Here is a 13736-nt window from a genome sequence, read left to right as displayed (position 1 = left end):
ATTCTCCTCTTGGATTGTCCCTCCAGTATGGACTCCCAGTCTCTAGGGCTATAAAAGCAAGTGTTAAGGGAAATGGGATTGTAGAGATCTACTCCTCTTGCAGCTGCCCAAGATACACTTGTACCTCTAAGTCCCCTTAATAAGCCATTTCTTGTCAAGCTGGACTTGTCAGCCTTTATCTTCAGTCTTAGGGCTCCCATGGCCTTTAGAGGTCATTTCACATATACTTCCCTTTCAAGGAACAGTGTAATACAGAGGAAGAGGATATTAACAGGAAAGGGAGATAGGAGTCATGGAGAAACCGTAGGTCTTGGTAAAGAGCTTGAATACAAGAGAAGGTCTCTGCATGATTTCAAGTAAGGAATGACAAATGTATTTTTTAAAGGCCTACTTGGCTACTATGTGAAGAACAGATTGGGAAATTGTAGACAACTATGCCAGTAGTACAGGTGGAGGGTGATGCTGGAATGGAAAGTGAGGTAGGAGGATACAGACTACATTTTTGAGGTACAGCTAATAGGATTTGATAACAACTTAAATGTGAGAGTGGATTAAAAAAAAGAGACATAAATCAAAGACGACCTTTTTCCCTTAAGTAGATAGATGGCAGTTCTACTGATGCTATATAAGGAAGATTAAAAAGACAGACTAAGAGAGGAAAAGAAAAAAACACTACATTTTAAGAACTTATTATATGTCCAAATTAAAATTTCAAACAGGCAAGTGCATCTGACTTTGGAGGTCAGTGGAAAGTCAAGGATTTTTTTTTTTAAAGAAACTAATTTTCAGGGGATGCCTGGCTGGCTCAGCTGGTTAAGCATCTGCCTTCGGATTGGGCCATGATCCCAGAGTTACTGGATCAAACCCCATGTCAGGCTCCCTGCTCAGCCTGCTTCTCCCTCCCCTCTACCCCTCTTTCCCATTTATCTGTTCTCTCTTTCAAATAAATAAAATCTTTTAAAAAAAACAACAACTCATTACCAGAGAGTTACACTGACTTTCCCAAGGTTACACATTAGTAGCAGACCTAAAATAAAATGTCACATTATCCTTCAATAATAAAAATTTAAGGGTGCCTGGGTGGCTCAGTGGGTTAAAGCCTCTGCCTTCAACTCAGGTCATGATCCAGGGGTCCTGGGATCGAGCCCCGCATCAGGCTCTCTGCTCAGCGGGGAGCCTGCTTCTCCCTCTCTCTCTGCCTGCCTCTCTGCCTGCTTGTGATCTCTGCTTGTTAAATAAATAATAAAATTTAAAAAAATTAAAAAGGAAATGTAAACCATGCATGTAAATTTTAACTTTCTAGAAGAAACATTCAAAAAGTTTTTAAAAATTGAAATCAATTTCATAAAAATTTTATTTGACCCAATATATTTAAAATATCTTTTCAATACATAATAAAAATTATTCTTTTTTCATAACAAATCTGAGCAATAAGTATATTTTACACTTAAAGCATATCTCAATCCAGACCAGCCATATTTCTTTTATTTGTTTTAAATTTTTTTTAAATGAAATATAGTTGACATATCATATTAGTAGTTTCAGGTGTACAACATACTGATTTGATAATTCTATACATACCAACATACCTGACCATGATATGTGTAGTCACCATCTGTCACTGTACAAATTATTATACTCTTACTGTGTTCCCTATGTTGTACTTTTCACCCCTGTGACTTACTTATTTTATATAACTGGAAGTATGTACCTCTTAATCCCTTTCACCTATTTTGCCTATCCTTCCACCCCTACCTCCTTCAAGACTGTTCAACAGCACATGTAGTTAGTGGCTACTGTATAAAACAGTGCAGCTCTAGAAGCATCCAGCTAACTTATATAATATTTAAAATATTATTAAAATACCTGACAGATATATTATCATAACATGACAGAATGAATCATAGGAAAGACTCTTAGGACAGCATACAAAATCCTAAGATGGTCTCAAAGGCCTTGCCATAATCTGAGGGTCTTGGAACTCAGAAGAGCTATTATCGAGGATGCTTCCAGGAACAGAAAGAAAATTAGTTTTATCTGACCTCTCATTCTTAATAAGGTCATCCTTAGTAAGCAAAGAAACAAACAAACAAACAAAATGAGTAATCATTTGTTCCATGCCTTAAAGACTAGAATTAATCTTCTTTTCCAACAATGACTAAATCACTAATACTTATTTCTTTTATATATATATATATATATATATATATATATATATATATATCATACACATATACACGTAATACTTATTTCTATATTCCAACCCAGTCAACAACAGTACAGCAGTTAGGTCTAAGCATGCACCACATACTAATATACTAAACTGGTCCCGACTGAAGCCTTACTACTCACCTTTATTAAAGGTTGACAAAACTTCACCTGATCAAACAAAAATTACTTACAGTCTCTTAAGTGCTAAATGATAAATATAAGGAGTTATTTCCCTTTAGAATATGAGACTACTAGGGTGCCTGGGTGGCACAGTAGGTTTAGTGTCTAACTCAGGTCATGATCTCAGGGTCTTGAGATCAAGCCCCGTGTTGGGCTCCAAGGTCAGCACGAAGTCTGCTTAAGATTCTCTCTCTCCCTCAGCCCCTCCTGCTAGTGTTCTCTCTCTCTCTGAAAGAAAAAAAAATCTTAAAAAAAAAATGAGTGTACTAAGGGTTGGGAATTATGTTTTTCATCTTCATCCTCCTAATACCTACCATAGTACTTGGCACAAAGAAAATATTCAATTATTTTTCTTTCCTGTACTTGCTTCAGCTGAGTCATTCTAATTAAACTAATTCTCATCTGTGAGCTGCATCACTGATGAATTTTCATAAATCAAGCAATACTTATGACACTCTATGTTAAGCACAATGACTAACTCCAGAACAGGAGCTGGGTATATATTATTCTGCTAACATTATTTAAGTGTGATACATGTTTTCTATCAGACATCATATAACCTAGCCAAACTATTTTTTTTCTACATTCATACACTGCAGCTTCCAGCAAAACTAGATGTTACCTTGGACATTAGTCCCTGTTAAATTTGTTCTTGGGGGAAAAAAGGCAGTGTTTTGAAACATACTTTTACATTTTTAAAACCTTCTTGGCACTAAGATAGCATTAGAAACCCTAAAAATAATCAAATACTTAGCATGTCATAGAACATAAAAATTATGGTCAGGAATATTTAACATTCTATCTTTACTGTTTATCCTCAAGAAATAATTTATCCTCAAGAAACTGCTTGGCTGATTTATACCCAATCCAAGATAAATACTTATACCTGTATTTTTACATATTTATATCTTTTATGTAGATACAGCAACATATGCTATACATGCTATTATTTTAAAATATCATAACATCTGAGTCCAAAGATAATAAAATATCATTTCTGAGAGAGTTTCTAAAAATCAGTAAAAACTGTTTATTTCTTTATTTTAGCTGCAAAAAAATTGTAGGGAGTTCTTAAGAGACTGCAACTAGAGACTCCTACCACATATAACGAAGTTGGTCAATTAAACTCTGGTGAGTGTATAACAAGAGGTTACCTTCCACTAGTGGGTTATGAAATCAATTTAGTGGATGGTAATCAGCATTTTGAAAGAATAGAAAAGAAAAAACATAGTGCAGCATATCATATATAAGGGCAAATACTGTTACATAAAATTTTTGTGTTTGGGTGACTGAATCAATATATGAAATAATAGGGGCACCTGGGTGGCTCAGTGGGTTAAACCTCTGCCTTCGGCTCAGGTCATGATCTCAGGGTCCTGAGATCGAGTCCACCATTGGGCTCTTTGCTCAGAAGGGAGCCTGCTTCTCCTCTCTCTCTGCCTGCCTCTCTGCCTACTTGTGATCTCTCTCTCTGTCAAATAAATAAAATTTTAAAAAACTAAAAAAAAAAAAAAAAAAGAAGTAATAGTTTGAAACTCAATGTTATAGATAAACACTTTCCAACAAAAACAAACACATTCTTTCAAAGTATGACATTTCATTTTGGGAACACAGCAATCTTTCTCTAACAAATGTATATAATCTTGGGGTTAGAAATTTCACTTTTTTTTAAAAAAAGCATATTTGCACACATAGAAAATGGTGCACTTGTAAGATTACTCATCACAAAATTACCTGTGGTACCACATGTCATCAAGAGAGTACTAAAGTGAATAAATTATGGCACATCAATACAATAGAATTCTAGGAGGCCAGAAAAAAACTCTGAGAAGAAAAAAAAAAACCTCTCTGCAGAACAAGAACATTTCCTATTCTGGAAATATCTTGTTATGTGAAAAAAGTAAGGTGCAGAACAGCATTTAATATGCTATTTTTTGTTCAAATTTGGTGGGGGTGGGAGGAAGAGAATATGAATCTTTATTTAGTTGTTTTTAAAGATTCAAGATGAATACATAAATTCTAAACATAGTGGTTATTAAAGAAGGAAGTAGGGATCTGGGCAGATGAAGAACAGAGATAGAATAGGAGACTTCGCACTATTTATAGGTTTCTAGTTTTTGAAACATGATAATACCTATGCAAAAGAGACACAAAAAGAGATACAAGTGACTTCTTTAAAAAATGAAGAAGTATCTAATTAAATAGAGAATCCTAAGTGAGTTAAGTATTTCAAAAACATTTCATATTAAAAAGTTCTTCTCATTATTCCTATTTTACCCTCCAGAGACAAAAAGATAAATTGAATTACTCTTCTGAAGACCCTTCAAATTATCTTAAATCATGTATTCCTCCACTCACTCTCCTCCCTGACATTCTATTTTTCATCTGAATACACCTAGCTACTCAAGGGTATCTCTGAAACGTTCAGGAATAGAAGAATGGCAGATTCTTCTTACCTCCAATACCTGATACATTAGACCTATGGCCTCACACAAGACTCTATGGTTTCATCACAGAATCAGATATGTTATTAAATGCAAAAGTTAAACTATATTCCTGCCATCATCTAAACTGCATTCTCCCATTCATGCAATGTATATTGAACACTAGCCACAAAGTCTCAAGCTGTGAGGACTTTTTCTCTGTCCTCAACAACTCATGGTGCACCAGGTAAATCTGGACTACAAGGAACCTGTTACTAGGTCCCCAACTAAACTACTACACACCTCCATACTCTAACTTTAAAAAATAAATAAAAAAAAAAAAAAAGAGAAGACTTCACATACTATTTCACTGAATATGCCAATCCCAAACTAGATGATCTGTGTCAAGATCAGTAAACTAACATGATATAACACAAATATTAAAATGTTATCTTCAATGATCTTGGATTACAAATACATAAGATAATATATTCTTTATTATTTAAGTTGATAATTGTTCACTAATCCATTTAATAATAGTAATAGTTAGCATTTCTATTGAGCACATAATACATATGAAACTTTTAAATACTATAAGGCGATTATTTCATTTAATACCCAAAGAAACATCATGACATAGGTCTTTATAAAAAGACCTTATTTTATTTTATTTTTTACATTTCTTCAAGTTTTTACTTAATTTTCAGTTTTTTAACATACAGTGAAATATTAGTTTCAGGTGTAGAATTTAGTGACTTATCACTTAAATACAGTGCTCATCACTATAAATGCCCTCCTTATTTTAAAGATGGGGACACTGGGCAAAGCAGGTTCGAAGAATCTACCCAAAGATAAATGGCCAGTAGGCAGCAAGCAGAGCAAATCTAATACCAAAATCCAAATTTAAAAATCCCAATTAAAAGCTTATAAGGCTTCCTGATTTCATTACTTTACACTTTTATTTCTTATGCTAATTTTTAACAAAGTAACCTAATTTAATAAAAATAAAAATGCAAACTCAATGAACATACTAACCATACTAATAACTGAATAAAGGCAAAGAGAATTTTTATTAAACCAAGTGTTTACAATTTTCAAAAAAATGATTATTCTTGATAATGTTTATATCTTCAAATGCATTATATATATTACTTATAAATGGTTAATGTTAATAAGTTTGCATATATGTAACCTAAAAATCCCACTTCAAAAAATTTATCCAACTTAAACTAACTGAACAAAAATGCCAGGAAATAAGCACAAAGACATTTGCTAAAACGACATTTACAAGAAAAAATAGATATAAGTTGAATGTCCACAAATAACGGATTGGGATAATTAACTCATGTTACATTCTTCATGAATTACAGTAGTCAAACTGAATAAAGAAGATATTTGTGCTTATAGGAAACTGTATCCAAAAGAAAAGAAAAAAAAAGCATACCACAGAACATTAACATAATTAAATATTTGTTAATATATTAAAAAAATTACAGGAAGATATATATCAAACTGCTCCGCAGGAGTTGGGATTATAAAAGAACTTTTACTTTCTGTTTTATAAATGTTAATATTATATTTTAGATACTTCTTTTTTTGGTAGTGAACAGATTTTATACTCAGCCCCACCAAAAATTCTTTTATTTAAGTGCAGTTTATCTTAACAATAAACAAAAAAAGGAAGATGTGCTCTGTACTGTGTTAATGCATTAAAAATAACATAATTTGTTTCTTTATAGATAGAAATATGTAATGTTTTTATGTTAATACAAATTAACTGAGTCACCCTTTTTCATTATCTCATAAAAAGAGTCCAACATCTTTACCAAACACCAAATTTCCAACTTGTACTTCCACCTAAAAGCACACTGAAGAATTACTGAATTCTGCTAATTATAAAGAGAAAAGAATGACAGTCTATGGCCAGTTTCTCTTTACTGAAGAGTCGTCCATCTTAATATTTCATAATAATTCATTTTGAACCAGACAATCTGGGTAGAGGAAATTAAATCTTAACAACAAAAGGCCTCAGGAGAGTAATCTACTATTAAATCTTTGAAAGAACTGAGATTATAAGATTTTGTGAAAATCAGGTAAGTTATTACATATGACAAAAAGCCATCAGAAATTATAATGCATAATTCATAATCCTTCCATGTTATTTAACTGAATGCATTTATATCACTAAAATAGTAACTGGAAATACTTAATATGCTCTTAGTATCAACTCCTGAAAATTCATTCATACTGAAAATATTCCGTCTAAGAAGCATAATAAAAACAATAAAAAATAAACCCAACTAAATAGATGAGTTGTCTAAATATACTCCACTATATGATGACAAAATGATAAATAAGAAGCTATCAATGTCCTTGAAGAGAAAAAAAATAACAAGGACAAAATAACAAACAATGGGAATACTACACTGAATGAGAACTTAAGGTACAGTGGGAGTCAGAGAGGTGCACTCACCTCTTCTTGGAAGGGGAAGTTAGCTTCCTTGTTCCTAAGATGAGTGAAGGCTTGAATGCTAAGGAGAACCAAAGAAAAAGTTCTCAAGAGGGAATTTTAAAATTCCCAAAACCCTGGCTGCCCATAAGCTCCACTGATAAACTCCTGAAATGGCATATTTGGGTGTCTTCTCAGCACACATCAATCTAACAATTTATCATGTCAGTTATCTCTCTGAAGTAACACTGAAATGCTGAGCCAATAGTCACAATTCCACTGCACACGAGGACAGAAAAGAGAACTCAGTTATGGGTTTGATTTGGGTAGATTTGGTTTCCTTGTCATTAGAACTCATTACCATAATAAGACAGGGCTAATTTCACAAAACCAGTATCATAATTAAGTACACAAACTTCAGAGGCATAAAAAGCAGAAGTGAAGTTGAAGGTTAAGAATCTGGTATTTTCTATTTAGTTAATACACTATTTTCACAAGGGAGATGAACTCATACTGACGTGTACCTAAATATCCCTCCAGGATATCAATGTAAGCAGTATAGCTTAAAAATATAAGTTACCATTATTTATTTGGTACTACAGTCACTCTGGTCCAAACTGTAAGACCTGCCTTCCAACCAACAGCTGCACCTCTAATCAGGGTAATAAAACAGAAGCACAACAGTCTCTGTCAAATTTTGTTGAATCCTACAAATAAAATGTCATTTTCAGATTCTTGGCTGATATTTATGGCAATAACTGGCTTCAGCTCTGAGTTTAACCTTTAAGTTACTTCCACTAGCTTACTTGAAATCTTGAGGAAGGATAAATATTTTGGCACTTACACAGTTAAGCTCTCAAAATGTTATAGGTATCAAATTATGGGCGATTTATTAATTTAAATTTTCTTCCACTATATATTACTTTAAACTTTCCAAAACTAATTAAATAAAGCAAGAGTGTACTTTAAACTTGGATTGTCTTAAACAAGAAAATTTTGTCATTATAGAATCCTCAGATGAATTGTTCTGACTGGTAAGAGATTATTTCCACTTGCATTTAATCCCACAATACTGGAAAATAACTTAGTTTGGTTTCAAGTCAATAATTCATTTACTATAAATAATAATAACAGTAAAAGTATATATCATATAACAAAAGTGTTAATGAGTTATTTAGAGTGGTCACTTTAATACACAAGTGTGTGTGTGTGTATTTCAATGCTTAAGAACATACATTGTATTGACTTCCTGAAGATCAGAAATTTTAAAATACGTATTTAAATTGGTACCTTTTAAAATTTCTAACATTTTAAATACACAACGTAATATCATTAAGTCATTTCTACAAAATGGAAGATCTGAGAATTATTTATTTATTGGGGAAACAAGCAATAAAGCGGGCTTATAAATTACTCCCTTAAACTGAAATTTACTACTTGTTTCCACATGAGATCTGAGACTCACATAGAAGAGTTCCAGATACATTAAACACACCACTCAAAAGAGTAGGGAAAGGATCTGGTTGAAGACTGCTGGATAGGAGCTCCAATGAAGGTATGCCGAGGAGGCCAGTGCCTGGAGAAGAGGCTCCTCATACTCCTGAGAGGGAGTGTGGTGTGCATGCTTTTAAAAATGACATTTCCAGAATTTAACCCTTGAGGTTTTCATTCAATTGTCTAGGGTGGGCATGGTAATTCGTACATTTCTTAATAGCACCCCAAGGATTATCAAGCACAAGCAAGATTAAAAAATGTTATCCTAACTTTCCCTACCTACCTCCCAACACAGTGACTAGGTTTTCTTAGTCATCTGTTCTTTAATAATTTAACACAACCTAAGGAGAAAACCTATGGAAAAAACAAAGTACCTCTGGCTCAGAAAAACTTTTGTTTGAAACATGTATCAAGTTGAAGGCATATATTTAGTAAGGGAGTCTCTAAAAGGAAAATGTTTTGCTTGAACCTCTTGAGCAGTATGCAGAGATTTGAAAGGATAAGCAAAACAAGGAAGAAATCATAACACGTATGTAATAAAACGTGATTATTAGGCAGATTACTTAAGAATACATTGAGATTTCCTTTATACAATGATTTCCCTTGATATATTTAAATTATCTCATATAATTATTATTTTCATATTAACTCTGAAACTGATCAACAATGTAACAGCTTATTAAGAATGTAAAAGGAGGGCACCTGGGTGGCTCAGCTGGCTAAGGGTCTGACTCTTGATTTCTCTCAGGTCATGATCTCAGGGTCCTAAGATGGAGCCCTGCATCGAGCTCCCCGCTCAGCAGGGAGTCAGCCTTCCCTTCCACTCTTCCTCTACCCTTCCCTATACAATTGCACACATGCACTTTTTCTCTGTAAAATAAATAAATCTTTTTAAAAAGAAGAGTGTATTCTGGGTATTTACCCCAAAGATACAATGTAGTGAAAAGAAGGGCCATTTGTACCCCAATGTTTATAGCAGCAATGGCCACGGTCGCCAAACTATGGAAAGAACCAACATGCCCTCCAACGAACGAATGGATAAGGAAGATGTGGTCCATATACACTGTAGAGTATTACGCCTCCATCAGAAAGGATGAATACCTAACTTTTGTAGCAACATGGACGGGACTGGAAGAGATTATGCTGAGTGAAATAAGTCAAGCAGAGAAAGTCAATTATCATATGGTTTCACCTATTTGTGGAGCATAACAGATAACATGGAGGACAAGGGGAGATGGAGAGGAGAAGGGAGTTGAGGGAAACTGGAAGGGGAGGTGAACCATGAGAGACTATGGACTCTGAAAAACAATCTGAGGGTTTTGAAGGGGGCGGTGGGAGGCTGGGGGATCCAGGTGGTGGGTATTGGAGAGGACACGGATTGCATAGAGCACTGAGTGTGGTGCAAAAACAATGAATACTGTCACGCTGAAAATAAAGTAAAATAAATAAATAAATAAATAAATAAGAGTGTAAAAAGCAAGGTGGCCTATGTTTAGTCATTGATATTTGCATCATTGGATGAAATTTAAACTTGTCCTCTCTAAAGTTGCTTACAGAGCTTACAAAGGGGAATTAAGTTAGAAAATGCAATATAAGGTACCTAATAAAATATAGAGTATTAACTAAAGAAACATAAGTCACTTTATCTTTATTAATTTAAAACTGTCTTCTGTACTACTTCAACCTTTTTTTTTTTTAAGATCTTATCCATTTATTTGACAGACAGATCACAAGTAGGCAGAGAGGCAGGCAGAGAGAGAGGAGGAAGCAGGGTCCCCGCCGAGCAGAGAGCCCGATGCGGGGCTCGATCCCAGGACCCCGGGATCATGACACGAGCCAAAGGCAGAGGCTCCAACCCACCGAGCCACCCAGGCGCAGGCGCCCCTCAACATTCATTTTTGAGGAATTCTGAAGTTATTTATACAAAATAATTTCACCTACCAATATCTCTTAATAGACTCAATGTGTACTCTTTCCAATAAAACAGCAAAACTCAGCTATCATGTAAGAACAGTTTATATAATTATTTCTCAGTCTGGGAATTTACTAATCACCTAAAATGTATCACAGACACAGCTATACCTTTTCTGTGTATTGACTATATAATCTTCAAAATAAATAGTCTGATGAGATAACTGAAATTCAGAGGTGCTATGTACTCTGATCCACAACACAAAATGTGCCAACGGTGGAATTTAACCTCAGTTCTATTTGCTTAACTGGATAAATTTCATCTAAAGGCAGGATCATAATTTTAAACTGCTTTACACCCATTGTACCTCCTAGTACAATGCCTTGCATCCATCAGGAGCTCAAGAAATGATTATTGATAAATGATAATCAATCCATGCATATTTCCAGAGAAAAATAATGAAAATCTATACATAGCAATACAATCCTATCAAATATTTGTTTATTATAATAGGTCTGTGTAACCACAATACATAGATATATTGGAAGATATGGACTGAGTCTATTTCTAAAGCAATTTGAAATTCTCACATTACAAGTTAAATTCATCTACTTTTCAGATTTCTGAATTCATTTGAGTTCTAAAGTTATCATTCTGGGACAGCACAATATGTTTTAGGCTTTTAATCTCTCTTCTAGTTTCTTGTCATAAAATCAACAAAGTATATGTTGTAAAGAAAGTCCTTTTGTTAGATTATGACTAGCTAGAAAAGCAGGTGTTAGTTATAACTCTCTTTAGTTTAGCAGGTTTTTTTTTCAAACAGCTGATGCCCTTTTCCTAGTTAGCAATTTGCAAGTGTTCCCAGTAGACTTTATGATACTATAATCTCAATGAAGTTCACAGTATACAGACAAAATTAATTCTTCTTTATAAGGAAAACTATAGATAGAATTTCCCTTCAAATGAGTCCTAGCCATTTCATATATTTGAACTACAGAGCACTTTCACAACAAGTAAACATTACATTTTAATCACAATTTAAATAACCACTGGGAATCACAAATAAATAAAAATATCTTATTTACAACTTTCTAAGAAAGTTAATACATCACATTTTTACACATTGAACCCCTACTGACCTCCAAAACATTATATAGTCCATCAAAAGCAACCTTTTCACACAGACAGAATACTTCAAAATCCCTAATTACTTTTGAGAGGAAGCTGAGAAATTTTTAGGGTTTTCCTTAGAGCTTTCCGGAATAATACTTCACATAAAATAGTGTTCTGTCAGTGACCAAGTTTTTAAAACAGTAACACCGCTTTAAAGTTTCTATAGAAATAGTAGTGTGGACATAACATAATCTCTACTATTTTATACCAGGTCTACACAAAGTTTTCATCACAAAAACTAAAAAATGTTCTTTTCTCTGTACATTCCACACCCAGCTCTATTACAAAAAGACATTGTTAAATTCATTGTCACTGTTCAGATAAAGATCAACTCCCCCTGAACATCGCAGTCAAGAAACAACTCAAGCCTCATGCTCTCCAAGAAATTGTCATTAGCAGCCACAGCCTGCTCTAATCCCTCTGCCTTCTATATGATTGATTAAATCTGCACTACTGATTTTGTACTTAGTGCATTCTACAGTACATTATTTGTAAATGCTCAGCACAGGGGACTTTTTTTTTTTTTTTTTTTTAATGTCCCCAGCTATGATGCAAGCTCAAGGAAGACATGGGAAACACTACTATTTTTTCTTTCATTTTAACAATGTCAAGTTATAGGTACATGAAAAATATAAAATCGTTTTTCCTTCCTTACTTCTTTTGGTTGATGACATTAAACAAATCATAAAATAAGAAAATGAAGAAGAAGTTACCAAAAAAGATTTATTTTGGAGACGTGATAAAACTGGAAATCCCAAGGGCAAAGGAAGCTCTTATATAAGCAGCCAGAGAGAAAGCTTACCTCACAAACAAACAAAGAGACAAACAAAAAAACTCAATTAAAAATGAAAAGCAGGGACGCCTGGGTGGCTCAGTTGGTTAAGCAGCTGCCTTCAGCTCGGGTAATGATCCCAGCGTCCTGGGATCAAGTCCCATATCCAGCGTCCTGGGATGGAGTCCCATATCGGGCTCCTTGCTCAGCAGGGAGCCTGCTTCTCCCTCTGCCTCTGCTGCCACTCTGCCTGCCTGTGCGTGCGCTCTCTCTCTCTCTCTGACAAATAAATAAATAAAATCTCTAAAAAAAAAAAAAAAAGAAAAGCAGATGATGTTATAAGGACATCTTTAATGCTTTAAGATAGGATGCAAAAGAGTAATATCTTTAGTGTGGTAAGAGAAAATAAGCACGAACTCGGACTTCTATTACCAGCAATAATATCTTTCAAGAACAAGGTAAATTAAAGGCATTTTAGATTAAAGAAATTAAGAGATTTTTTGTCAGTATCAGATTCTCACTAAAGAAAATTCAGGCAAGGAAAAGTCACAGAACATGAATGCACTGATGGAATTAAAAAATAGTGAGCGGGGCGCCTGAGTGGCTCAGTGGGTTAAAGCCTCTGCCTTCGGCTCAGGTCATGATCCCAGGGTTCTGGGATCGAGCCCCGCATCGGGCTCTCTGCTCAGCGGAGAGCCTGCTTCCCTCTCTCTCTGTCTCTCTGCCTGCCTCTCTGCATACTTGTGATCTCTCTGTCAAATAAATAAATAAAATCTTATAAAAAAAAAAAAAGTGAGCATTTATTGACAGTAAACAATAGTAACAGTAAAAGTAATACCTGAGAAAAATTAAAACAAGAGAGACTAAAATACATGACAACAATATCAAAGCAGCTTGGGAAGGGAGTGATTAGAGATCAAAAGTTTTAACCACCTTATTTTGTAGTATTTTTAGATTCCATTCAATGCTTAGAAGAGAAAAAAAAAAAAAAAAGGACCAAGTTTGCAGGTATCTAACTCTGGAGGGTATAAAATTCTTAGATGGCTCTGTGCTATTGTGGTTTCTCAATCTTAGCATTATTGATATTTTGGTAATTCTTTGTTCTGAGAGGCTGTCATGTGC

General features: G+C 34.2%; 1 protein-coding gene across 1 annotated transcript in view; it reads right to left on the bottom strand.

The window, feature by feature from the left end:
• The window catches only part of ASCC3 (activating signal cointegrator 1 complex subunit 3), a 344503-nt gene that overhangs the window by 255851 nt on the left and 74916 nt on the right, over nt 1-13736 (bottom strand). The gene's annotated exons all lie outside the window — the stretch shown is intronic.

The sequence above is a fragment of the Mustela lutreola genome, chromosome 6 (genome assembly GCF_030435805.1).
Source record: "Mustela lutreola isolate mMusLut2 chromosome 6, mMusLut2.pri, whole genome shotgun sequence".
In the NCBI taxonomy this organism is placed as follows: Eukaryota; Metazoa; Chordata; class Mammalia; order Carnivora; family Mustelidae; genus Mustela; species Mustela lutreola.
The sequence above is the reverse complement of the archived record's forward strand: the minus strand, read 5'-3'. Positions and strand labels throughout refer to the sequence as shown.